Below are 5055 nucleotides of genomic sequence, written 5' to 3' on the forward strand. Positions count from 1 at the left end.
TGCTTGCCCATCAGTCTGAGGAATCAATGTTAATGTTGTTGCTATTATGTCACTATGATGACCAATATGGTTTCCATGTGTATGATGATGTATGTGGTTTATATTGTGCCTAATGTACTAAATGTTCTTGAAGTTTCTCTAAAAGGCATGATGCATGGTTTCCAACTAAATGTCCTTTTAAGAGCATGCTTTGCATGGTTATCATACCTATTATATTCTTGTACTAACACCATTCTTCTTCATCTTTTTACACCAAGTGTAGGTGATGGTGACTAAAGGGCCTTTCCTAGAAGTGATGAGCTTGGCGAAATAGAATCATGCTGTCTGCGAGACCTGGCAACCCTGTGATGAAATCCATATTGATCATCTCCCACTTCCATTCCGGAAGTTTAAATATTTTCCTTAAGTTCTATGTACTAGATAGTAGTTTCTTTTGTATTGTAAGGGTTGTGTTCCTCTTGTGTTGTAGTCATGTTTTAAGATGGCTACCTTGAGACGTAGTATTCCGATTTTTGTATTAAAGCTTTAATGAGGTGACTTTTATGTCTAGTGTTATATTATGAAAAAGTTTTAAATTTTCCGCTATTTTTCTATGGTAAATGCTATAACAAATGCTAAGGGCTTGTATAAGACCTTCGAGAGGTCGAATACGCCGGTAACGACTAGGGGGTGCTCTCGGGTCATTACAAACTTGGTATCAGAGCATAAGGTTATGAAAATGGTCCTAGGATTCAACGTATCATGAGCCACATCTAGAAGAGTCTTGTTCATCGGTGTGAGTCGCGACACATCTATGAGCGAGAGGCTATAGGACAATATAAGTTTCACTTTCTTTATTACTTTTGTGTCGTGCCGTAGAGCTTAACTCTATATGATCTCTCTCTTATTTTCCCTTGTCCGGTGGTCTTCTAGATGTGATTACTTGGAAGGGGTGATGTTGCAAGGATCGAGGGAAGAAATGGTGAGTTTTAATGCTTATTATGATGTGGTGACTATATGAGTATATATATGAAGGTAGATTTGGAAATCGTATTGTGATGCCAATCATGGCTATGTGTGACCTATGAGGTTGGGAGCATTACATTGAAAATGTTGTATGGTGATTTACTTCTCATATGGTCAGAGTCATTATGGTAAGAATGAAATCCTTTTTAGCATGATGAGTTGCTTTATGGTGATGGGTAATGATAGTAGAAAGTCATGGTGAAGATTTGAGGAGCTTTGAAGGAATGTGGTAACTAGTGTGAGTTGAAAGTTGCCTTTTATTATGAGTGATGCTTCATGGTTGTCCTTGTGTGAATCAAAGTTCTTGTGTAGGCTTGCCCTTAGAGCGGAAAAAGGGGCTTTGTTCCATGAGTCGGTATAGTGTTTTGCTCTAAGGTTAACTTGGAGAGTTGCATGTACCCCTTAGTTCATGGGAACGACAAGAGAATAGATGTTGACCAACTCTAAAGAGGATAGTTGTCTTGTAAGGTTGATCTTAACTATGGTCATTCAAAGAGGGTGTTTAGATAATACCTAGGCATGGTTGAGCAGAAAGTTACACCAAAGGTGATGATAAGGGCATGATGTGATAAAGAGTTGGTTAAGCTCTCCCCAAGTGGGGGAGAATGTCCCTAGATGGTAAGGTTTTGAGTGCCCTTAATAGTTCTACATTGATCTTCCTTGAGTTCTCCATGTTGAGAACCACTTTGGGTGATAGATATGAAGCGGAGTGGTATAGAAACTCATTTTGTTTGGATTCTTGAAATCCTCACCTAAGGGAGTATAATGAAGATTTAGTGCATAATGGTTCCTACCTTAGAGATGAAAGAGGTAATGATTAAATGAGTTTGCATAACTTGTTCCCAAGAGAGGGACATTATGCTTAAATGGTAAGCGATAGTTCTCTTGGTTACTTTAATGTGCTCTTAGATGGGTTTACCCTAAGTGGGGATGATTAGTGAGTAGTAAGGTTGTTGATATCCTTATCTTTTCCTTCTATTCTTATTCAAGCTTGAGACCGAAGAGTTCCTAGTAGCTTGTTCATGTTTGGAGTGTTGCATATGATTATGAGTTGCATGATCTCCGTATGTTATGCATGTCCTAGAAGACATTATGTTATGCATGTTTTGAAGGATTCTTACTAAATAAAAATGGAATTTTAGTAATAAAAATCATGTTTCTCATGTCAATATGCATCTTTATTTAGTGAATGCACTCTTGACTTCATGAGGAAGAGAGTATGAGCATGCTCTTTGGTTAGAAGTCAGAATTTCTCCTTAAAAGAATTGACCTTTGTGTAATGCTTGCTTATGAGTTTTATGATACCATGTGTGTATGTTGTGACTAGGAGAAGGTAGTCCCTCCTTGAACTTAACTACGCATGGTAATGCCATGTATGTTCTTGATAGTATGATGATTAAATGATAAGACTAGTAGATGATCTATAATCCTCATGTTAGGGTGCAACTAGTATGAATTGCTTAATTGCCTCAAAAGTGGAAATGTTGCTCATGTCTATGTGTGCACTTCAAAGCCATTGCATAATGGACCCTATGATGATATAAAAGGGGTAAATATCATGTCATGCTTAGGAGAAGGTAGTTCCTCCTATGAACATGAGAAAGGCCTATGTGGTTGATGCATTATGAGTCGGTGAATAAAGTTTCAACTTGCTGGTAGTGCATGAGTTGATTTGAAGTGCATGCTTAAATGATTTCTTATGATAAAGGTGCATAACGTGCTTTAATGAGATAGTTGCATGTTGTGTTTCTTTGGTGTTTGAAATGAGAATGATGATTATGATATTATTTCCTTGTATGCATATTTTTGTGAAAATTCATGCTTAAGTTGTATTTTGAGTTTTCACGAACTTTATTTCTCATGGTTGAAATTGCACCCATAGATGTTGTGTGATGTTGACTTCATGAGAGTTGTAATGAGCATGCTTGATGTTGTCTTGTTAAAGAAATGTCTTGTTGATTGCTTAATATATATGTTGATGCTCATTGAATATGGAGAAGGTAGTTCCTCCTATACTTATGAGAAGTAAAGAGTTTTAAGCATAGTGATGATTTGGAGAAGGAAGTTCGTCGAATGAAATGGGAAATAATAAAGTTGTTGCATAAGGAGTTGGTAGAGGTGTTGCTACTTTCGTGAATTGCACAAAGTTGTTTTGAGCCTTTTATGTGGAGTTGATGTGTGCTCTTATATTGACGTTGTATGTTGTGTATTGTGAGCTGCTAGTTGGGTCATTGAGTCCTCAGAAGTGGTTTAAGTGTCATTCGAGGACGAATGTTCCTAAGTGGGGGATATTGTAACGACCCTCAAAAATAAAATAGGATAAAGTAGAGCCTCACATGGGTTTTATGCATTAATAACTTGTCAAAATAATGAAGAATAGCCTTTTAAGTCAGTTTTAAATAGTTCGGAAGTCCAACGTCAAGAGATGACCAAGACGTTCGGAAACTAGTCTTTTACGTGTTGGTGTGTTCTAGTATGTTTTCATATTTTTAGGTGTTGTTTGGAGTCTAAAATCAGTGGAGGTGACTCTAGTGTCATAATAAATGTTTTTAGGGTCAAAACGTTCGTATACGACTCCCCGAGGCCACCCTAAGGATCCCCGAGGAGGACCCCAACCTTGGCCAAGCAAGCTGCCAAGGCAGCTTGAAGTTGTTCTTGGAGGGAGCAGGTCCGCGTCACGGACTAGCTCCACCAAGGGCCAAAATTTTGGTCCACGTCGCGGACATGTCGCGGACTCTACTGTCTCGAATTTAATTTCTAGAAAATTTGTGGGAACACCTCCGTGTCGCGAACTTATTTCCCGACGAAATCTGCGAAAATAAAACTCAAGTTTGACTTGTTTAAAGGTCCAACTAAGTGAGGGGTAGTTTGGGGAATTATTATAAACGGCTATTCTACCTATTTTAGGGTATTTTAAGTTGGTTAAAACCCCAAAACCTAAAATTAGACCCCATTCTTCAGATTGACCCTTCCCGTTCAAAATAGATTCTCTCAAAAACTCCATTGAAGACCTTGATGAAGCTCAATCTAGAAGATGGGTTTTCAAGTGATTTCTTCTTCAATATCATGGGTCTTCAATAATTAAGGAATGGTAACTCTTGATTCTTGAATAACCTCTCATTCAAGGAGTTCTATCAAAGATTTTCAAAAGTTATTCAAAGACCAAAATTTCCAATTTTCAATCTAAACTTGGGTTCCTTGTCAAACGATTTTCTAAATCATTCTATTGATGAATTCATATGGAATTAGTGTTTTTAAGGCAATTTTCAAAGGAATTCTTGAAGAACCCATGATCCCTAAATTCTTGAAAATTGGCCTATGATGTGGGTCTTTGTGAATATGATCCCTATTGGTGAAATTATGTTTAGATTAGATTGTATTGATGTTTCCTATGATTATCTATACTTACTCATGTTGAATTGTTTGTATATTGATGAGTTGAGAATTATGGCCTTATGGGCAAAGTTATGGGTTGATCCCTTTGTTTATAGAATTGTACTTATATTGTGTTTATGTTATTGAATTACATTGTTGATTCCTATTACTATCTATGTCAATTGATTATGAATTGTTGAGGATAGATCCATGGTGATCATGGCTTGGAGAATCGGTAAATTGACCTAACTTCTAGTCTATAGTGTGATAATTGATGTTTTGTGGTTTGATCTACTTATGGTGGAGGTGTTCACTTCTTGTCTATCTATACATGTTGAGATCATGGCCTTGAAGGCAATAGATGTGAAGTGAATTGATGATTATGATGCATATGTTTATGAAGTTGTGCTATGAAGGTTATGTATGAAATCCTCAATGCTAGCATGATGTTTAAAGTATGTTGAAGTTGATGAGTATAATGTCAATAATAATGTTAGGGATAAGGTGTTGTCTACACGATTGATTATGTTAAGCAGTATTGTGGAATGACCCCCCCACATTTATGAACCCTATATGAATGTGTGATCATATGCATTTTAGGAGTACCTATTCAATATTGAATGTGTCCTTGTCTCCTATGAAGAAGTATGGGTGTGTGGTCTAGAATCCCTAAAG

This window comes from Solanum tuberosum, unplaced genomic scaffold, assembly GCF_000226075.1.
Source record: "Solanum tuberosum cultivar DM 1-3 516 R44 unplaced genomic scaffold, SolTub_3.0 scf00084, whole genome shotgun sequence".
NCBI lineage: Eukaryota > Viridiplantae > Streptophyta > Magnoliopsida > Solanales > Solanaceae > Solanum > Solanum tuberosum.